This window comes from Cebidichthys violaceus, unplaced genomic scaffold (genome assembly GCF_023349555.1).
Source record: "Cebidichthys violaceus isolate CVI_PGR_0920_01 unplaced genomic scaffold, fCebVio1.0.p SCAF_10, whole genome shotgun sequence".
NCBI classification, from domain to species: domain Eukaryota; kingdom Metazoa; phylum Chordata; class Actinopteri; order Perciformes; family Stichaeidae; genus Cebidichthys; species Cebidichthys violaceus.
In genome coordinates this window covers 27,148-51,349 of record NW_027176263.1, presented here as the reverse complement: position 1 = coordinate 51,349, position 24,202 = coordinate 27,148, and positions in this window count along the sequence as shown.

Sequence of the window (24,202 nt, the reverse complement as noted above, 5' to 3'; positions counted from 1 at the left end):
TCTTTCTTTACCCTTTACAACTCCCTGTGGAAATAATTGCTACACTTTAATTCTCAGCTTTTACAGGTGCCTCTGTGTTTGCACATCACTGGTAAAGTGTGTTAAAGTGGTTGTGTGTGTTTAGGTAGAGTTAAGTGTATTTGTCCCTGGTGAATATGATAGAAATCAAATCCATTCTATCATACAGCGTGGCCATGGCTCAATTTACTACTTCAAATCCATCCAATTCATTCTCTGTGATGGACTAATCCTGCTGGACCCAACGGGCTGTCCTGACAACGTAGACAAACACACCGCCACGTCTTGTCCTACAGGCAGATACAAATCCAACACGGTACAAAAGAATTATGAAAGCACGTTGACTTAACCTTCACAAGGTAATGTGATAACATTCCAGCTTCGTTCAATGATCTCATCTCAGTGATGTATTTGAATTAAGATATAATTGGTTTGCAAAATTTCCTTTGATTGGGACCCAACCGTGGCAAATTTAGGGGCATGATGTAAATGAGTAAGAAGGGATGAGGGTGTGTGTGTGTGTGTGTGTGTGTGTGTGCGTGCGTGCGTGCGTGTTCCCGCACAACAGAAAACAATTATCCCAATCAGCTACCAGCATGTACCTCTCAGGTTTTGCTGATTATTCAACAAGCCAGTCATTTAGCACGTTCTGAACATCTGTACTCTGTCCACGCAGAAACCTGCAGGTCTGACTGCCTCACACAAGCACCCCCACCACACACACACACACACACAGACTGTACACATGCTAATAAACAGGCCTACGTATGTCGACACACATTTTGATGTCATGTTCACGTTTCATAGGGGGTTTGTGTACGTTAAACAACAAAGCCATGTTTGATTCAGATCTGATTACACAAAGACACGATAAAGTCTTTCCTCCTCATCTTTCCATTGTCTTCTTCTCTCCTTACCTTACCCTTTCCTCTCCTCCCCCCCTTCTCTCTTGAACTAATTTCCTCTCATGTAGCGAGTATTTTTCAGTGACTTCTCAGATGTTCACGAGCTAAACTTTCCTTATAAACAACCGCAGGTCACAACCATTTTAAAAAACAACCTTGTAAACACAACTCTCAGGAGAGGACAGATGGGGCTGGAGGATAACTTTTCACTTGCTCTGAAACTTCATTTCATCCGTCGAGCAGCAGGCCATTTTAAAATATGGACATGTTACCTGCACAAGTAAATTGACTGTGGCGAAGAAAATTCTGTGCTGCCCCTCAATAACTTCTCATTAGAGAGATTTGTAAGTATGGCGGCAGACGCAGTCACACACTCGTACAAACACAAACAAACACACACGTCAGCTGCAGCAAAGTGAGCGTGGCCCGTGATTCTGGAGAAACACAAATACACACACACACACACACATCTAAATGGCTAATGTCAATGTCAGCATGAAGTGTAAAGAAAAATATGTCAGCAACATGCACACACACACACACACACACACACAGGAAAAATAGACTCTTTGCTGTCATGTCTTTTAATTTCCAGCCAAAAGACACATAGCTAGAAACTGAGGCTGATATTTCCAGTATGTTATGGAGAGAGAGAGAGAGAGAGAGGGAGAGAGAGAGAGCAAAATAAACATAATAAATAGTGGGATTGACATCATGTGTCTGCTCTGGAGCGCCAAAATACAAAATAAAAAAGTAGGAAGAGCTGAGAGAAACAGAACGGCAAGAGAAGGAAAAGGTTTATTTCTACTTTTTGATTTTTAGTTGCTGTGTGTGTGTGTGTGTGTGTGTGTGTGTGTGTGTGTGTGTGTGTGTGTGAGTGTGTGTGTGTGTGTGTGTGTGTGTGTGTGTGAGTGTGTGTGTGTGTGTGAGTGTGAGCACGTGTGTGTGTTGCACTCGCTGTGATAGAAACAGGTTAGGCACAAACTCAGCTTTTTAATAACTGGAAAACTGGAAGGAAGGAAAGATAATGTGTTAGTGTGTGTGGCAAAACAAGAGAAGGAAGAGGAGGGGGGGGGGGGGGGGGGGTGCACAAGGAGAGCGTTGAAAGATTCTTAACAGCCAACCAAAGCCCTGAATGTTTATTTTCCCTAATTATGCATATGAGCCGAAACACGATCGGCTGTGCTGCGGGAATGCCACAAAACTAATTATGGTGTAACTCAAATCCTAATTAGCCCATAAACACACATACACACTTTCACACACACACTCGTACACATGCAGTAAAAACAGATTCTCTATTAGAAACGGCTAAAAGCTACTGTATTAGTTTAGTTCTCACTGTTGCACACACACACACACACACACACACACACACACACACACACACACACACCCTGAGCTGCCTCATTTACAGTTTACAGCTTAAACGCAGGCTGTGGTATTTGGTGTTGTCGTTAATGTGAGACTGTAAAGCTCTCGGCTGCTGTTTAGGTGCATTAAGAAGACTGGGAGCTCCTATAAGCCACGTTATGTGGACATCTGATACTTAACTGTCTAGACGATCTTGTACAGATTTTTTTTTTGACTTTGAGAATCCTCAATTAACGGCCCATCATCAACGTGCCGCATTGGAAGCCAAAACATATCTAAGAATAAAACATAAAAAAAATGATTCATGTAACTGTCCTGCAGCTCATATTCCCCCCCCCAGTTATTACATTTTGTTCATCTCGCAGTGACGAGTATCACCTCTAGGCCAAAGACAGAGAAGTGCCTCAAAGCCAAAGCTCATGACTTTTCCCTTTTAAGAGTCTCAAAGTGGAAAACGACCAAACATCAGATCTGTGTCACATGTATTCGGTGGCATTTTTTTTTTTGTGTAATTCCCCTTCCGGCACTGTGCGAGTCGTTCGGTCCTCGGTGTGTCACAGTATCCTCACTTCTCCTGTTCCAGACATGGGTCCACTGTAAACCAGGCATGACGGACACCCTATACTCTGGTGTGGGGTTGCTGACTTGGCCTCAGCGACACTCTAATGTTCAAATCACTGGTGAACCACAGACAAAGTGGACTGGGCCTTGATTTCCAACAACAAATACCGTAATTCTGTTGTTACTTGTTTACATATTTTCAGTTGTGTCACTGGGAGAAACTCAAGAACTGGGCGATATGGCCTGAAAATAAAATCTCAGATTTTTTCACATCACACACACACACACACACACACACACACACACACGTAAGAGAGGCATTTCTTATTACAGCGAATGTGTGTGAGCATGTTTTATGTGTTGAAATTCACATACATAGACACTCCGTCATTTTCATTTGCGCTCACATTCCTGTCATATGTGATAGTATGACAAAAAAATGATTACGCCTATGTTGCATGCTTTTTAGCAGGTGTTCTAAGAATGACGCTGTATGTTGCAGCTCGCATTGCCACACAGGTCTCCAGTCGGGCTGCTGCTTTTAGTTGCCACAGACACAGAGTGTGTTTTGCTTGAGGAACAAACTCCTCACTTTATTTATTATACATGTAGGTATTGTACCTGTGCCTGAAGAGAACTTGCGCGATCACTATGAACTACTAGAGCTCACGGAAGCAATGGCAGTTCCTTTGCCCTATAAGTTAAAGTGAAAATCTATTTTTATTTTTAAACATTGTCCTAATCCATGATTTCGAATCAATTGATTAAAACGATTTATTGCCCAGCTGTAGTGTTTGGAGTCTGGATGCTGTAACTTACTCAACAATGTTACATGTTTAAATATGGCAAAGTGTAAAACACGAAAACGAATCGTCTGAGAACACCACCAGCGGTGGTTTTAAAAAGTTGATTGACTGTTGAATTATACTTGTGTTGTATGTGCAAAGCAACATACTGTGGTATAAATGCCTTGTTGCACATGCTTATCCCAGCAAATGTCCTGTGTTATGAGAGTGTGCATTTGTTTGTGCTTTTAAATCAAGATAGACTGAAATTTCTGGACATAATCCACTGTAAACGTTGATTTCATGTACACGGGAGGTTGTGGATTCACCTTAGCTAAAAGCAGTTTTTTTTAACAAATCTAATTCATTTGAGTGGATTATCTTCATCAGTTGTTATGCTGTCTTAAGACCCAACGCATGTAAAGAAATATAGCACCATAAGGTTTGCAGAAAGCCAGATTGGGTTAGATTAGAGGCAAGTCATTCAGAGAGGGGCACAAGGTATGTAATTCTATCCAACCCCCGGCTCTCAGCTTCAATTTAACTGAAAACGCTGCACGCAAAAGACCCTCCGAGCACAACCCGAACTCTGTAAGGGAATAACTCAAGCGAAAAAACCTTAAGCCTCTTTCAAACAAATTTGCCCAAATCAAAGTGGCACTTATGAATAATTACACCGGGTGTTTTTAGGTTGGAATAAGAAGGAAAACAACAATTAACAGTGAAAGTTTTTCTCTTTTTTTTTTCACCCCTCCACCTCCTCCTTGTGGGCAGTTTTGTCGGCGTGTGTGCCCTGATAGCTTGGGGAAGTATCTATTTACTTAGTGATTAGGACAATTTGACTGTCGTGGGTGAGTAAATTCAAACCATTCACTCCGGCAGATTGGTCCAGACAACATCATCAAGCCACAATGTGAAATACAGACACACATGTATGCACACACACACACACACACACACACACACACACACACACACACACACAGACACTCACTCACTGCTTAACACGCATACAGGACCCTCATCTGGATTTCTGTCCGTCAGTCTTTTTTTTTTTCTCTCCACGTTACCCTCAAACTTAAATAAACCTTCACATATAATTACAGCCAATTCTGTATATTTTCATGTCCATTTTCGTGAAACCCTCAAAACGATAGGGCTCTAAGAGCAGAGCAAGTGCACACGTCTTGATGAGTGAACACACACACACACACACACACACACACACACACACACACACACACACACACACACACACACACACACACAGGCTTCTCAACTCAGGGAAAACTGAAAGAGTGTCTTTTATTGATTCAGAGGTAAAAAGGTAAGAGCAACATAAGTCGTTCTGTCCTTCACTCACGCAGAAGCTGCCGTGTGTTTGGTCTGCAGAATGCTGTTCATCTGATCTGGTGTTGCCACGTAGTGATGAAAACATTATCAGAGTCAATATTATGAGTGAGGAAAAGGTCCTTTTACGCAGAATGTGGTATTGTGGGCACGACTTGATGTCTCACTTGCAGTAAGTGCCAGAGCTGGTAAATGGGAGACAGTGGAAAGTCACGTTGAACACTCAATCCGGAATCAAGTTTGGCGCCATCTGTGACCTTCTCACCCAAAACACACATAGACACACGCATGCTCACACACACACACACACACACACACACACACACACACACACACACACACACACACACACAAAATCACTTTGCTGCTTAAAGACATTCTTTCACTCTCAGTTGATTGTCTGAGGTCAGTATATATATATATATTTTTTAGAAATTAAGCGGAAGAATCGTCAAAGCGACAATGTTCTTATGTTTAAAAATGTAAAGCCTAAACTTTAACTTTAACATCTTAGTTAACAAACAGAACTTTTTTTCAGCACAAAACGCCTTTAAAGCTAGGTAGCAGTGGGAAGTTATTTGATTAACCATCACTAATTCTAATTGATAATTAATTAATTAATAATATTGATGAAATATTTTACTGCATTTACACAATCTTTAATTCATCAGAATCTGTTTACACCCACAAGGACTCTTACCTCTTTAAACTTGTTTTAATTTGTCTGTAAAAGCTAACACGTGCTAGCACTAGCATGTGTTAGCGACTAGCTCCACAACTTCCCCTGCGAGTATCGTCACGGAGCCCTTAGCACGGATTAACTCTGCTGTGCCACTTTCTGGTGTGATCAGGGCATGAAAGGCATTATCGTTGCATATTGTGCGACAATTGTATTTGATACAGTAGCTAAATCAGGGGTGGATTTAAATATTCTGTGGACTCCGGACAAGCTGTAGAAAATACTAGACAAAGGGCAAAGCAGACTTTCCACTTACTTGTTTGAAAGTAATGTAATGGTATGAACGGTTTCTGAGAGTTTCAGCTTGGGCAGTATACTGGTACTGGTACCTCACTCTACCTTAAACAGTAGCTCTAGTCTTAACTTATCCACACTTCTCCTCTTGAATAGTCAGAAATGTATGCAAACGTTTTTCTAATGACACAATATGACAAGATACTAGACTATAAGTTGGTGCTAAATAATAATTATTTATGATATTTCCCCCAAAAAGTTGCTGCAGTTGTTGATGTTGAGGTGGGAGGAGTTCCGGCAGGGAGGAACCACAGAGCCATGTGAAATGAGGAACATTTCATTTTGCCTTGAAACGCTCTTTACAAGCCTGTGTCCTCTGTCTCCTTCTTATACTGGCTCCTGTTGACGATTGTTGACTGGCAGCGTGGCTCACCGGCACTGACTGTGTTTTTGTGTGTTGAGTGTTTGACTGGGCTTCGTATCATGTTGTGTGTTTGTGTGTGCGTAAGTGCATGTGTGTGGTGGAGGGGGTGCGATCTGGACAGTGTCCCTATGACCAGAGAGGGATGTAAGTAATTACCAATTCTCCAAACACTACTTTGCCCTATTTAAACATATTACATGGCTCTCACAGCCACCGCAGGCCACTCCCTTTGCACTGCAACCTGTGAACAACACACACACACACACACACACACACACACACACACACACACACACACACACACACACACACACACACAGAATAAGCACACAGAATAAGCACTGCACTGCACTTGCAAGCTGCCTGCAATTAACCAATCATCATCACCGTCATCATGGCCATCATCATCATCATACGAGTGAGCGCTGCACACACACACACACACACACACACATGCACACACGCATGCCACAGACGCAGATCCTCTTTGAGAGTTAATTTACACCAGTGTTGTTTTTGTTTAGCTTCCACTTCATTCTCTGGAGGGTAATCTGTTTTGTAAGCTCGGTAAGCCGCCGGCCAAATCCATACAGCCCTGACTACTTACTTTGTATTGGGATATTGATCAATGCCAGGAAGTGCAATGCCACATTTGTGGATTTTATTACTAGTGTATAATTTGTACATTGATATTTTTTTTGTTTTTTTTGTTGTTGCATGGAACAGGTCTTTTCTGACTTTGCCTTCATGTTGATGTGCTTATGTTTTTGAGTTTTCACATGTCAGCATGTCTACAATATCAGGCACATGGCCCATGTGTGAAATGGAATGTGTCCATTATGTACCACACAAGGTCTCTGCAGCAACTTGCTTCTGGAGGTCAGTGGTTGGACAGTGTCCATGGTGTGTGTGTGTGTGTGTGTGTGTGTGTGTGTGTGTGTGTGTGTGTGTGTGTGTGTGTGTGTGTGTGTGTGTGTGTGTGTGACATCACATGTGTATGAGTTAATCAATTGACAAATGCAAGAAAGAGCAAAGCTTCAGATTAATCTTGAAACGAGAGCAACAATTTGGTTGAAGTCGATTTTGACTATCTTCTGTGATTATGCAACCTCCCATTATACTATAATTGATGAATATCAGAATGATTATCAGATAATAGCCGTCATTGGAACAAAAGTTTATCCTCTAAAAAAGAAAAACATATTTATACTAATCATTGCATTTGGGCATACAAATTATGGATATTCAACTTTATATTTTCTCAATTCACATCATGAAAAACTGAGTCAGTCCAGTGTGTAAATCTATAATAACTATGATTCATACTTTCTTTTGTGCAGAAGAGGGTTGGGTTTAGCTACTCATTTGGTATCGTTGTTTTTTTTTGTTCAAGTAGTGATGATAAAGTGAGATGAATAAAAACGTGGGCGGCTGCTTTACTTCCAAACCTTTTCCCTACTTTTGTATAATGTTTGTGTCAAACCAACCCTGACATATTTAGCTGGGCTTTGTCACATGACTGTTGAAACCAACGTGACATCAGAACATGATGCGTGACGTCGCATAAAACATAACGGCAGAAAGGAAAGATAACGCTTATGTGTGGTGCAACTATTTGTGATAAAAAGTGCCACACAGCAACCTGAGAAACCTTTTTGAACATTTCAAAACAACACACCCTAAAATTCTGGACGATTTTTTTTTTATGTATTAATGGCTGGTACAGTATGTGTCATGTGATTTACTTTTGAGTTTAATGATCTTTTTTTTTTTTTCTCTGACCATTATTACAAAAAAAAATCCCATTGAAGAAATGATTAGTATCGGTATCGTTGAAATTGTAACAAAAAGTAAAGTTATAAATAAATAAGTATAGTTTTTTTTTTTTTTTTTTTTTTTTAATAACTTTACTGAATAAGGTGACAAAACTCATTTGGATGTTGACCGATACATTTCAAGTAGCAACCTTCAGTCAAACTAGCATGTAACATTTGTACAACACCTTTTAAATACCATTAGCATAATTGTCTCCCACAGAGCGACAACAAGCAACAGCTGGAGCTTAATAAAATGGGAGAGCAGACGGGCAGACTGATGGGCAGGCGGCATGCTAACGTGTTGAGAAAGAATGGGAGGGACTGTGTGTCACACAAGGTGAAGGCTAAAAGGCAGACGCCGAGCTTCACTGCACTGTCCTGCCACCGGCCCTGATAGCTGATCTTAAGTGAGAGAGAGGCTGATTAGTTTAAGAGGGCCTGAGGGCTTCATCACAATATCACAACAAACAATTGTCATGTCTCTGGAGGGATGGAAAACACATGTGCATACACACACACACACACACACACACACACACACACACACACACACACACACACACACACACACACCAAGCACGTAAACATTATATGGTAGATATTGTTTCACACTCCTGACTACAGCATGGGAAAATGAAAAGTCATGCTATCTGTGTTTCACTACTTTTAGTATCAGTGTTTCACCCTGTGACAACTTGTGTATAATTATAAATCTTATGTTTGTTATTCCCCCCCCCCCCCCCCACACACATCCAACAGGTGGTTTATACGTTGTAAACTAAGAAAGCTAAATGTCAGAGCAGAATGCAACAGGTGAGAGGTGTTCTGTTCTTAACCTGTAGGTCCTGTTGTTTCTTTGTCTCTGGGGAAAACCTGTGAACTCCGTAGAGCTCATTAAACCTGTGAATTTTATTGTTAGTGATGAAATACATTTAATATCACAAGCTCTGCTTCACATTAACACTCACTCACATTTTTGGAACAACATATATTATAATTGTTGAAATTGATACACAAAAAATAAATAAACTAACCTTTCAGGTTTTGTGTCAAGAAGAAATACAAATATAACCACAGTTAAAGCTTCAGATTGTTGCAAGAAAATGAATTGGTATTTGTTTAATTATCAGTAATAAGTCATTTTAAGCTAATGCAATTTTAGCATGTTCATTTGGAATGAAAAATATATACATACAAGAGAATTACATTTGGAAAGGAGTGAATGGCTCTGGTTGGCGGTCTGGTGAGCTGCTGCTCAGACAAAGAGCTGGTGTTGGGTTGCATTGCAGTGGCCTTTGCTCAATACACACACACACACACACACACACACACATACACACACACACACACACACACACACACACACACACACTTCAGTAACCTTTTGCTCAGTCCCCGAGCAAAGGTTATGTCCCACACACCACTTAACTCTCATTTGTTGGAGCCAGACTAGAACAGCTCATTCATAAATTCATAGCCGATCCAAACCTTCATAACTAATATGTTGTGTCATGTTTGCTAGAAGCAAAATTGAAGTTTAAAAAAGAAATACATTTACTTGTGAATTGTTGTTTGACGACATTTATTTATATATTTTTATTCAAATTTTGTAGAATATCTACTTACAAGTTAACTTTATTATCTTTATTATATCATATTTTTCTGGCTGATCTCGGCTCTGAACATTTGGGAGCGGATTAAACCGGTAAAAATGAAACAAAACTCCTACCTTTTGTGGAGTAATGTCACAAAATCAGCAGAATTGATGAGTCTTTTTTTTTTTGTACCATCCATAGTGTACTAATTATCCACCTGACTAACAGCAGCCCAAATGTATCAAAGGTTAGGAACACGCTCATTACTCGTCAACAATGTCCAGAGCTCTTGTCAGCCTGATGATTAATGACCCTCTCACTTCGGCAATATTGCTTTAACATGATTTCTAATAGAGCAGCTTGAACTGCCAACAACACACAGAATACATTGGAGAGTAATCTTTGGATGAAACACAGAACATTGACACTTGTGCCACATAAACTAAACTGCAGAGGAGAAAGCACAGATGCAGACAAACCAGCTGAGTGTGTGCCGAATTATTGGCTAATATATCAGAGGGACTTTCATTTTTTATGCGTTTAGGTCATTGAATATTACCACTGGTCTCTTTTGGTATGTTTTCTGTATCCAGCATCAGTTAGACAGTAAGACTTGTTGCTTTTATTCTTTGATATGTAGTTTTTGTAAATGTTTCATATAACAGCATTGACAAATACCAATACTAATATAACAATAAAATAACAATTTATACAAAAAACAGTAACATTACAGATCCACATATAACATATATAATAAAACAGCTTTTTTCCTCCCAGTTACCACCTAAACATATTTTCTAAACTGTTTAAACAGGACAGTGAAAATCTTTAGACTGTAGCTGGCAAAACAAACTCTTGCCAGCATTATAGACACTGAAAAGGTATCTTTGTCTCTATTTCAGCTGCAGCGAATTAACAGCGACAGAGTCTCAAGGCTGAGCTGGCCTCATCCTACTTAAAATATCCTCTGGTAGTACCCTCTGCATGTGTGTGTTGGTGTGTGTGTGTGTGTGTGTGTGTGTGTGTGTGTGTGTGTGTGTGTGTGTGTGTGTGTGTGTGTGTGTGTGTGTGTGTGTGTTCTCTCCGTGTTCTAGCCGATTTTAAAAACCATGGTTCGTTTCATTGGTTGTCAGTAATTTAGTCGTATGTGTAGATTTTGAGTTGATGTTGGTGTTGATGTCTGTGCATCTTCGCTACATAGGTACTTGCATGAAAAAGGTCTTGGAATACGCTGTGTGTTAATGCATGTGTGTGTGTGTGTGTGTGTGTGTGTGTGTGTGTGTGTGTGTGTGTGTGTGTCTTCCACAGCAGTGTAGGGTGTTAAAGGCGTTGGTTGGGGGGCTCAGCAGGGACTGCAGCATGGAGTCTTAATTCAATTTAAAGCTCCCTGTTTTGACAGGAGTTAAGAGTTAGCTGGGGTGGCAAGAAAGCTCAGCAGTCTGCACCAAAAAGATCAGAGACACACACTTATACATGCCACCATGCACACACACACACACACATACAGTACAAGGACACACCGAATGCATCATGGTCAAATTTGCAACTGTGAGTGTCAACGTATCTGTTGAAATATATTTCCAAATAAGTGTTTTACACTCGACGCACTGAGATCATGTTCAGCGCCGTCTTTTAATGTAATGAAGTCCCTGCCTTTTCCTATTGTATTATCAGTTAGTGCCATAACTCTGCCAGGATCTAATACCGCATAATTTGATCCTGAGGAATCGAGTTAAATAACTGGCAAGCACCAGTCCTGCAGATAAGTGCCTGGAGGAATAAGTAGCGTTGTTGTCCAGCATAAAATGCTGCGATAAACGGTGATTAAAATACCACAAATGAATAAACTCAAATGAGACAGCTACTCTCTCTGTCTGGCCTAATTACACATATCTTGGATGAGTTGTGTGTGTGTGTGTTGGTGTGCCTCTCACACATGCACCTCCAAGTGTATTTACGTGTGGGAATGTGTGGCCCCCTGGAGACAGAAAGCAATATGTTTGAGATTTGCATAGAGCTGGGAGAAAATATATTTCTAATTTTGTATATTATTCGCCTGTGTCCCAAAAGGAGCAGGTAGGTAGATATGCATTCAGCCTAAAGGGAAAGCCGTAGACGCTCTGTTGAGCGTGTGTTTGTGTGTTGGCGTATCAGAGACTGAAGCTGAGCTTTGTGCTGCATGTTTGTGGTCAGATGCGTGTTTGTATGTGTGGTGTCTGCACTGTGTTTCAACAGAGTTGACTCTGTGTGTGTGTGTGTGTGTGTGTGAGCGAGAAATAGATGGAGAGAGAAGGAGAAGTGATTGCGGTATCCTGGTTGGTAGGTAGGTTATGGGGCCTATCTGTTTCACGTCTTCCCTTCCCATCGTCTGGTTTCCTGCCATTGATCAGAACAACCCTCCCCCCCCCCCCCCCCTCCCTCTCCACTGATGGACGGAGAGAAACCTGATCGTCGAGCGAGGAGTGGAGGTGGCAGGGGAGGAGGGGGGGAGGGGGGGGGGGGAGTAGGGAAAGAGAAGAGAAGGGTAAAGGCATCAGTGCCGTCTGCAGCCTCCTATGTGAACCATGCAGAGAACCCTGCAAAGAGCCACATCACAAATGGAGTATCTTATTCTGCCCAAATCTAATTTCTCCATTCCTTTCGGCTTTACTGTAAAATGAAAAGATCATCTAACTCTGTGTGTGTGTGTGTGTGTGTGTGTGTGTGTGTGTGTGTGTGTGTGGGGAAGAGACAGAGACCGAGGCAGGGACATTGTTAGAGGAGAAGTGAGAGTGTTTTCCGTGGAACAGATGTTGGAGGAGGTGTCAGTCACTCGTATCACGGGGACCCTGTTTGCCGTAGCACCCTCAGAGCCATAACACGACCCCCCCGTCGTCCTCCGACACACAAATCTGCACTCACACACATCCACACGCTGGGATTTTGAGTGGCAGTTGCGCCGCTGCTCTTGCCTGCCGGGGGGGGGGGGGGGGGGGGGGGGGTCATCACCCCGTCCATCTGTTCCTGATCGGACCCCGACGTGGAAGGCAGTCTCCTCACAAAGTCCTGTCCCTTAAACACAGAAGAATGAGTGCAAAATAAAGTATAAATCAATGTTTGAGTTTTCTTTTTTCTCTCTCTTTTGAGACAGTTTGACGTCTCAGTGCTTCACGTGAATGTAAAACATTAGAAGAAGAAAACTCGACAGTGGATTGGGGTCAAATGAGCTGCGCAGCACAGTGGGGAGGACTGCTGTGCGGAACAGCAAGTTTTAAATCTGGCTCAACAGGTCTCTGAGCCGTCAGGGAACGCTTTCCGCCCGCCGCTTCTACAACAGAGATGCAGTTTAAGTACCGAATGGTGGGAAGGAAGAGATAAATAGTCCTCTGTTGGTGCGTCTTGTCAATGCTACTGGAAGTAACGGCAACCACAATAATAGTTTCTGTGAGTTTGATCAGAATCAACATTCTATCAGGTGTATTTAGGTGTTTCATTATTAAATCAGTAGCCTTATTAATATGTAGGAATAAATCCACAAACATAGAGGACACACTCCTATATATTGAAAGTGTGAAGTTGTCAGAATATTGGGTCCAAATCAAAGTAAAAACAAATTGAATATATAAGCAAATGTTAAATGGCATTCATTTCAACAATTATAATATGTTTACATTTAACTCTCACTTACATTCTGAGCAGCATATTTCTTTTTCACGACAGTCGTATGTCATCGTCAGCAAACGACTCAAATTGTATTTTCTTCAGCGTTGTTGTCTGACGGTGAACTTGTGAATGGAACCAATGGCTTCTCAGCTTAGCTGCCGAATATTCATGCTCAACTGTCTCATTCACCTGCAGCTTCCCTTTATGAAAGGGACATTTTTACAAATTTAAAGACAAACAAAGAGCTCCATTTCATTTTGCAGAAGTATATTTGATGACTCATACCCAGTAGTAAGAAACCATTGTCAAAGAATTGTTGGGTGTTTATTTCTGCTTTGGACATAACGAGTCAGTGCAAAGTGCTGCTGATGTTTCACGGGCTCAGGTTACTTCACTATTTTGTTATAAATAAGTTGATTTCTCCATTTATTTATTGTAGTACATTTACTAACCGTTTCTTTTTTTAAATTCTAAATATCAAAATGCTTTCCACTGATCACTTATCACTGAAATATAAAGAATATTCAACTATGTTCCACATTTTTCTTTCTCTCTCTGCTCATCACGACCTTTCTCTCTCCACACACACACACACACACACACACACACACACACACACACACACACACACACACACTGACTTTTCTTTATTTCATGGATTTCCTTCTCATTCAGAGCTCTCCCTTACAACTCAAGCCAGACCTGGGGTCAATACTGCAACCTGATAGGCCCACACAGTCTGCAGGCTCCTGCCTCCACAGCCACCTCCAGTCCAAGAAAAAGTAGCATAGAGGAGACATGTTGATGATGTTAAATTAAGCATGGCGATGCCTCGTTCCTGTATCAGGGCTGCAGCCGGCACGAGTGTCAGAGATAACGATTGCGCTGCCCTGTCCGTGTTATGAAATGATTAGGTGACTCACGCTCGATGCCGTGACAAAACATAGTCACCCTGAAGTGTTCTGTTCAGGGCGTATCCTCTTGTTTACCTTTACTGTAGATTGTTAGCATATCCTGTGAACTTGACTGTAACGGCAATGTGCAGGTTTCAGTTCCTAGATCAGTGTTATTACAAGCCGCAGATTACGAGCCTAAGTGTCAGCACCCTTGACACGGTTTCCACATCACAGAAATGATGTGACGAAAGATTGAGGCCGTGACCTGAACTTCTGACATCAGTATTAACTTTTTTTTTTTGCTAATAATAATGTAGTTTAACATGACGTCATTCTCAAATAATATATGGTTCAAGGCCTGCACAAAAGTAGTCTTTCAGATACACATTTAACTTGAAAACCTTAAAACAAGTGTTCATTTATCTACGGAGGAAATCCCCCACAGATGTGCATGCATTCATCAAACTGACCGATCTCCTCTCCTCCCCTGTACTTTTCGCTGAGCTGCCATTGTGTTTCTGCTCTGAGAGTTGGGAGAGGCAGACCCTGAGAGGCTTTTTGGGGGGATTATTATGGGCTTTAAAGGAGAAACAGGCTGGTAGAGGCAGAGGGCTGGGTAAAGTGGTGGGAGATGAGTGGATGTTCAGCGGCTGAAATGTGCTCTGTGCTGTAAATCCAAGCAGGGTGGGAGGATGGAGAAGATGAGCTGAGGACTGCCTGTTTCCCCTGGTATAAATGACTGTGTACGTATTTATGATAAATGATCGCTAAGGGCCTCGCTGTATGAAAGTGTGTCTGTGAGTGTCTGAACATATGGTACGTGTAACTGCAGACAACACAAAAGACGAGATAAACACATATTTCAGTATCGCCCATCAGTGTTTGTTCAAAACCAGAAATGTCTTAGAAAAGTTTACAGCTTTTTTGTTGTTGCGAAAGTTCTTTGTTATGACTCGGGCTAAAAGAATGTTATTTATGACGAGATCTTTTCACTTTATTAACATACACTTCCCTGGTAGGACAATCTTGAAGTCATCATCTCTGGTTATATGAAAAAAGAATCTGATTTCACATTGCAATGAAAGCAAAGCCACTACTGATGTAACTGATAGCCGTCAATCTAAAGAGACTCTGTTGTTTATGAGCCGTTATAATAAAAAAATAATGCAAATACACAGAGAGCACAAACACATTTGCCCGAGGCATTTTGTGGTACCTCCTCTGTAGTTTATTCCCACTCTGCTCAGCTAATAGAGTCAGGTAATGAATTTACTCCCAGTCACCAAAGCAGTTTTTAATAAAAGGCAAATTCCCTCTCTCCCAGTGTTATTGCCAGCAGTGTCCTTGCCACCTCAGAGACCAGCAATTATACCCTAATGGCATTATGCTGTCTCGCTAACAGTTATTGGCATTAAAACTGCTGCATATATGCAAAGTTATTATTTTACAAATCTTCAGAAAAACAGATGAATACAATGTATGTAATGTATTTACCTTGGAAACATTTTATATCACACACAAGCTCTCAAAAATGTATAAAAGTTAAGGAAAGTGAGAACGTGAATCCGATTTATATTAGCCAATCCAATTTGCTTGAAATTAAACCCTTAACCCCTTGCCCATGTATTAACTGACTGTATAAATGGTTTACAGTGTGTTGAGGCACCTACACAGGGTGGAAAAGGAGGCATTTCACTGTGTAAATAAATGATTTAATGCATTGAAACCTTTCCCTTAATTCACCCTGAGAAACTTCACAAAAAAACCCTAAGGTTGTGTGAAGGAAATTAGATGATTTCATTTTCCGTGCCTTGAGGTTGAAAAAAAACCAAAAAAAAAAAACAGCAGCTGTCGTATTTGTAGGAGTTAATAAATGTCATGGCCAGAAATTGAAGTTTATGCCCATGACCGGCGTACACACCCTGAGTGAGGCTGCTGTACAGCGGCAGAGAATATACTGTGCTTACTGTATTCTGTGACCCTGCACACGGACACACACTGGAAACTCAGCCGACTGTAAAACAAGCTGCTTCCTAATTACTGCACCATCACTCGCTGTGTTTGATTTGTAAAGAGATATGGATGAGGTTGATTTAAAATATCTTAAAGCAGTTTTAACTAGAATTGTTGTAATTTGCAAAGTAAAAAATATACTAAGATAAATGAAATAAATAAAAAAAAAAAAGTTTTAACACAACCTACTTTTTCAAACTTCTGTATTTGTCACAGTTACATGAATCTGTTATTTGAAAGAGGTTGATACGTTTTAAATGGCAAGACATTGATATTGACAACAATTAGTTTCCCCCCGCAACCATGTCATTCTCTGTATCCTCATTAATCAGCTAATAAGCAACTCCGTTAGTTAAGCTTTACCTGAAATATATGAAATGAATCTACAGTAGTGTATATTATAATTTTTAATATAACATTTTGTCTTTCCAGTCTTTCCAAACGTCTGTGTCCCAGAACTACTCACCCGTCCTCACTTTGCTAAAGCAAGGAAACACTCCAATAAGTAATCTAATAAATACAGCCTGTAATAAATCACTAATAATTTACAGAAGATCCCTTTAACAGCTTTGGACTGTGCATCACTCAGACCCCCGGGTCCCCATTCTCCGTACCCTCTGCACTAATGCAGCGCTAATGCAGTGAACGGGGGGCTTGTTTTTATTAGCTAGTGTCCCACTGTTTGGATAATCTCTCGATTTGCCAAAGCCCCTCGTTGACAGCCCTCCTCGCCGAGCCCCGAGCCCCTACAGGTGTCCAAACATCAGCTAATGGAGCCGGCTCGATCGTTAGGCAAGAGCACACAGAGGAAGAGACACACACAGATATATATATATATATATATATATATATATAGATATATACATATAGATATATACATATATATATATATATATATGGACTCCACTTTGCCAATGCAGGATGTTTCGCTGCTGAGTGGCATGTGAACCAAACTTTAGTTTGTCATAAATTCATCATGGAGATAGTTTTGATAACTCTCCCTGTAAACTTTGCCGCACAAGCCAATACAGACGGCATATTAGAGAAAATATGAAAAACCAAAATAATGAGCTAAAAAGGCAACTCGGACGCTTGAGCCAAGTTCCTCTTCCACACCGGCTGTCTAGCAATCAACGCATGTCAAACACAATAGGCATCAACTATGGTCTGTGGATGAGTACCATGTGACTAAATATCCTGGCCAAACTATAAAGCCAGAGCGTAACTACTGCATTAACTCTGATGATAACACAGGAAGTGCACTGCAAGAAGCACTGATGACAACAAGCGGGAGTTGCACACGTGTGGCCGCTTTTTCATCATTTTAGCACGTAGGGATGGTTTTGCAGAAAAGTAAATTTCACTTTTTCTGTCGAGAAATGGAAGCGGAAAGACTTATGAACGCTTATAAACAAAGACCAAAAGTTCTTTGAACGTTTATTAGAAACATAACTAAGTCTGCAATATGTGAGTTTCACAGTAGCTCAATAACGTGTGCTTATTTGTAGTTTGTGAGTGTCCAAAAAGTGTAACCGTATAAATGAGCGTCTTCTTGTTGAGGTCAGAAGTTCCCCTTATACACTTTAACAAATCTCTCTCATATTTGCAAGCACCTCTCTCTATCAGTAGGTGTTAATATCTAAAAAGGACTCTGAAAAGTAGAAGTACTCTAAAGTGTAACTAAAAGCACATCTTGATTAGCATTCCCCTCCTCTGGTGTGTGCGAAGCTGCAGTAGAAGGGAGGGCAGCAAGAGAGCTGTGTATGCGACGGTTTGCCATGTCAGCCCATTGGAATGGTTGATGAGTTCACACCAAGCAGGCCCGGGTGATGATGGGATAGGTCTTAATGTAGACAGCCATAAACACAGCAGGCCATCTCTAATCCTGAGAGGCTCCTTTGTGTACCTCACGCTGCACAAACTGTTTTGATGAATCTCCCGACCCCTGACCCTTTGATGACGGATGGCGCTCTGAGGGGAAATGTAACCAGAAGGCAGCGGATCGCCTGGCCATCCTGTTTGGGCGATGAAATGGACTCTTGCTTCATCATCCCAGTTTTTTTGCCATGATATATTTAGTTTCAGTCCAGAGTGGCAGATGGAGTAGCAGCAGTGCACTGTGGAGGTTTTGATTTAGCTTCTTCTTAGCATGAATTACAACCTTTAGCAATTTAAAAATCCACATTAACTATTGAATGATTCACACTTTTTTTTTCCATTTTGTTTGATTAAGCTTGAACGTTAAAAATGTCATTCATTGCATACTCACTCCAGTGAGTGAAAATGTCTCCTTTGCGGCAACTGAACGGGTTGAAAAACTCTGCTCAGAATAAAAACTGAAGTTCGATATTGAAGCGGTTAAACATCTGCGGCCCAGACACAATCACTTGTCATGAAATCTAAACTACATTTCTACCACATCATACAAACACTCACACTGCATTACACTGAGCATCAATCATGTTCTTTTATGTCAGTATTGTCAATCTACAGTAAAGAAGGTTAACCACTTAATTGTATTATTTGCTTTATTAGCTTATAATACAAGTAATTAGATGACATTAAATGAAATGACTAGGATTTAAATAGTTCAATTGTGTTCTGTAATTTAAACCATTTTTTCCTCAAACGCAATAACTCTTATAACTATTAGACATTCAGTTGATTATATGAAAAAAAAGTCATAATTATATATGTGCATACTTAGCAGGACTTACCAGAAAATCAACACAGGGCCATCTCACACACACACACACACACACACACACACACACGCACGCATGCACACGCACACGCACAGATCACTGGTCATGTCTCCCTGCACAGAGCCTGTTTGTAAGAGCAGAGCGTTTGTGAACCTGACAGTGGAAAATCTGAGCCGCTGCCTCAGCCTCCGTTTGGTCTTGGCGTTTTGATTTGTTTGACAGGGGAGAAAATTATAACAGCGGGGGGAAAGAAATATGAAAATATGACTGGTAATACTTTCAAAACACAGATATTTTCCTTGCTGTCTTTGCAGAATTCACAGTGCGAGTCTGTCTGTGTGTTTGCGTGCTCATGTTTGTATGTGTGTTTACATACACAGTGCATGTGTGTGTACATCAGGGTGCAGCGCCGCAACCATGAATCATCTTTACTGATGACATGGTACGCTAATCGTTTGTCTATATATTGCAGGTTTGTTTCCATATCTCAAAGGGTTTCTTGTGGTCTCCTCACCCTTTCTCTGACTTGATTCCGTGATCTTCATTTCATTCATTTATTTATTTATCCAGTCAGCTTTATTGCTTTGATTCTCTGAGCCCGGGGTTATTTTGTTTTAATGAACGCCTTATACTTCTCCTTTGTTAAAGTCACTCACTGAACTTTTCAGAGTAAACCATCTCTTTGGAGATGATGGTTCAGTTGAGGAGAGCAAACACAGACTGCACTCTGATTATTCATAAATCTTGGCATGTGCATGTGACCGTGGGAGTAAACGTGGAGAAAATGACACCATAAGGAGGAAAAATTTTGATTTCAATCCGTATTTCTTCACTGTTTATATCGCTAAACACCATTTCTTTTTCACTTTGACGAAACACACCGGATGCTGCCTAAAGGACACTCTTTGCTGCTGTGGACCCGGTGACCCTTTGGCCTTACCACAGCGACTGTCCTCAATTATACTGTGACGCAGCAGAGTCAGGAATCAACCCCCAGACATATTCATGTAGCGCTACTATTTAGAGCACCACGACTGCTGCCGTTGATAAGATAGAAAACGGAGTATTTTTTCAGGGTAAGGTGAGTAGAGCTCTGGTTTAGCCGTGTTTGTGTTTGAATCAGACTAATCACTCATCAGCTCCTGCGTACAGTATGCGCTACAGCTACTGCATAACAACTCACCTCCCCAGAGAGTGTCAAGATACAGTCAGCTTCAAAGAACCACACGCTGTCTAATTGGCTCCCAGCAATAACACAACAGCTACTTTCACTCAGCGGGGCAAAGAGCTCAGTCGAAATGTAACTGTCACAGTGTTATTCACTGCGGTCAAACTGCAGCCCTGCTTACAAAGTAAATGTTGTTTTGACACATAAACCGACTAATGATTTTCTTTTTGAAACAATTTTTTTTAGTGGAAACCTGGAGACATGAATAATGAATAAACCTTTGTCTTGTCATGGAAACCAGGCTAGACAAACTCAGTGGACGTAGTCTTCATTGGATGAGGCAGCGCTAGCTAATATATCAGACAAGTCTGGGTTGCCACGAGTCACAGAGATTGAATGACTGTTCAGTGTTTGGGTTGCGAGGGCTGAACGTCGGCCATCGCTCCAATGCCAGGAATGAACTTAAATCACACGGGGGCAAAAAACAGACACAGAAAACACTGATGCTATTGTGCATTATGTGCAAATCCTGCGAGGCTGTTGGGTGGTGGAGAAAGGAGGTAAGGAAGTAAGATTAAGAATCTGAAAAAGAGAAGCAGGAAAGGAAACAAACGAGGTGTGAAAGAAATGCAAAAAGAAGAAAAAAAAATAGGCATGGAAGGACAAAGTATAAATTGAGAAACAAAGAAGAAAAGGTGAAAGAAAAGACAAACAGGAAGAAAGTGAGTGAATGGGAGGGAGTTTTAGGAGAATCGATGCAGCGCCTCTCCGCTGGGACCGGGCTAACAGCGCAGCAGACCGTGGATCTCAGGTGTCCAGTCGATGGCTGATGCATTAGGCTGCTGATACCCGCCGCTTTGGGTTCAAACACACATTTTCTTAATACAACATGAGCCCATTTCCCCCCCTCATTAATCATGTAACCTGATTAGGGCTAGAGGTCTGGCCTGTCCTGAACCCTGCTCCGCTCGCCGCCTTTCATTTCGTCTCAAGCTTGTCATCACACACATGCACGAATACACATGTGCACGCATGCAGACATGTTAACCCATGGTTTCCATATGTTTAAAGGTAGATGTGTACACACAATTGAACTAAGATTTACAAATAATACCCCCAGTGATGTTTCTAACCACAAAGTAATGCTTTTAGAAAGCTTTTACTGGCCGCACAATGAAGGGACGTTTCAGTGCTTATTTTTTTATTTGCAATCTCACTACAAAGGGGCCCTAAAACTGTCCAAATGCCAAATGTTGTTGGCCCAAATGGCACTTTGGTTGGCTCAAGTGATGCTGTGTGACCTTAAGATCTATTTACATATTTTGTATTTATTGTCAGTGTCAACAAATCAAATGGAAAAATAGAGACAAAACGAACAATGTGTTGCTCTGTCTATCAATGCGTGTTGACTTCTCCAGCCTGTTGGTGCCACTCAGCCTGTAGTTCATTCATTTCTACTGAAGATGTCATTTCTTTTAAATGGGTCACATAAGCATTCTAACGCAACAGACTGAAGAGGTGACTCTTACCCTTGTTCATTGTTTACCCCTGGCCCTTAAGGTGTCTTTACATACTGCCATACACTACACATGCATTTTCTAAAATGCACTGAAATAAATACACGGGCAGACTAACCCGGGAGGACACAGCACTGGTGTCATAGCTGGAGGAGACAGCGTTGTCTATGCCTTTTCAAAGTGAGTTGGAGACACGTCAGTGTTATGATTCTGACAAATTTCAGCCACTCATCAGTGGCGAGGTGTGACAGAGAGGCTGACAGGTCGGGTTGAACACAATACCGCTGAACTAAATACCTTTCTGGTATTCATCGACAAATGCCAGGTCCAATCATTGATTTTCTCAAGCTCTTCGTCATGTCGTCTAACCTGACCTGAGTCTCATGTTTTCTTTTTTTTCCCCTCATTTCATATGAACACAAACTAAATGTTCACGTGCACAGTTCACTCTCTCTGTCTGCCTCCCCTGGTCGTCTTCTCTCTAATGCTTTCTCTGCCATGCTCTGACCCATGTCAAGGCGCACATACAGGGATCTTTAGTTCACAGGTAAGACGACCCCAAACCTTTATTTTAATATCACAAACATTCATCATATCATGTGTAAGCCCCCACAAACAAATATTGCATTTGGACTCTCTCGACTCAGCTCGTTCCTGAGTAGATTTAGTTCAGATGACAGGATGTGTCAGATGTTCCACTATGATTTAACATTTCTGCTGCCTTTGCCTCAGTAGTTGGAAATACTGTACAGTCCGTCTGCTTGAACTTTATCTGTCTCACATAAGAGGATAGAGGCATTTTTAATATCATTAGTTTGAATGTGTAAACTTCTCCCAATATTATTCAGCACTATGGACAGTTCTATTTCATGTTAAGGACACTTAGTCTGCACTGAGTTTGTTATATGTATTATCTAATAAACTCAGTGCTGACAGTGTGCAGGAAACTCACCTTATAGTTCTGCATGATTTATTGATATGCACCTGTCTATCAGGTGGGCTCACAACTCTCAGTTTGTATATATGCTACGTTGAAATAGGGTTTTGGAGTGTGATATGAAATGTTGGGAATGATCATCTAAAAGTGTTCAAGTCTTTTCATTAATTCATTTTCTTGAATTTGTTTTTACTCCATTTGCTGCATAATGAGTTCATCATAGACATTTAGTTTTTATTCTACAAGACAACTTTTTAATATAACATACAACAAAGTTAAATTAGCATATTTCTAGCATTTAATATCAGATGCATGTAATACAGAACATTAATGTGACTGAAGCAATGCCTTACTTTCCCACTCGTTTAAACACGGCAAAAGATAATGTTGAAAAATGATATTAAGAATTATAATTCATTAGAATAGCATCACCACAAGTTACACCAACAGCAGCATCCTACTGGTGAAGCAGCAAAGGTCTGCCTGTCAAAGAGTCTCAACTAGTGTGAGAACGCAGGAAGCTTCGCCAGAAACAGGGAAACAAGAGCATTGTGTGTGTGTGTGTGCGTGCGTATCTGAGTGTGTGCGTGCGTATCTGAGTGTGTGTGTGTGTGTGTGTGTGTGTGTGTGTGTGTGTGTGTGTGTGTGTGTGTGTTTGCGCTTAGGGACTTGGAGGGCCATAGTAGACCAGGTCAGGCTGGGTTTACATGCCTGACACACTGTCACAGATACCCCCGCTGCGTCCGTCACTCAGCACACACACACATAGACCCAGACAGTGCCATACGAACACACCTATACACACATACACACACATACGCACGCATACGCACACATAAGCACACGTGTACCCTCAAGCACCACCACGGTCCGATCTCTTACGGTCAGTTAAAACACAATAGCATTAATCAGGAACATGTTTAGGACTCTTGATCGTTTCTGTTCTTGAACTAATCAAACAATCATACAGCTTTAGTTTAGTTTGTTGCCCTTTATGAGAAAATGCGATCTCCTTGGGAAGTATGCAAACTGTATAATCCCACCAAATCCCAAATTAATAACCATATAGATGTGACTTGTGTACAAAAAAGATAAATTAATTTCAGCTGAAGTATAACCATGTAAATTTCCTAATTCCGTTGTTCTTGAGCATTGATTCTTTCCCTTTGCCAAAATATTAATTCCATAAACAAACTGGTTGTTTTATTACAGATTCTAGATGTTATATGTAGTTTACAGTGTTTACTTTTCAAAAAGAAGAAGGAATTCAGAAGGCCTGTAGTGGAAATATTTCGTCATGGTGGGTCAAAACCACAGATGTGATTACCTGAAGCTGAGAGGGCTAGACACAGTGTTCCCACACGATGGCACAAAGATGCACATATGTCAAGTCCTTTCTTTTCCTCTCTGTCATTTTCGTTCTCTCATTTAATCTCACACACACACACACACACACACACACACACACACACACACACACACACACACACATAATCATATTCAGCCCATGGTAGGGACAGTG